Source organism: Asparagus officinalis, chromosome 4 (assembly GCF_001876935.1).
Source record: "Asparagus officinalis chromosome 4, Aspof.V1, whole genome shotgun sequence".
NCBI classification, from domain to species: domain Eukaryota; kingdom Viridiplantae; phylum Streptophyta; class Magnoliopsida; order Asparagales; family Asparagaceae; genus Asparagus; species Asparagus officinalis.
In genome coordinates, this window is record NC_033797.1 from 65,819,783 (window position 1) to 65,820,036 (window position 254).

Consider the following 254-nt stretch of genomic DNA (forward strand, 5'->3'; position numbering starts at 1 on the left):
CATTTTACAACGAGCCCCTCCAACAACTCACAAATAAAGCCCCGTGAACCTTCCTCCTCCCCAAAAGCCTATCCCAAAACCAGATCCAGATCTCTTAAATCCCCGTGAAGCTATCTCTCTCCCTCTATCTCGATCCCCGTGAACCAATCCAACTCTCTCCCCGTCGAAAACCCTCCCTCCTCCCTCTCTCAACGACCGACGTCGACGCCGAGCTCCCCCGTCGAAGACCCTCCCTCCTCCCTCTCTCAACGACC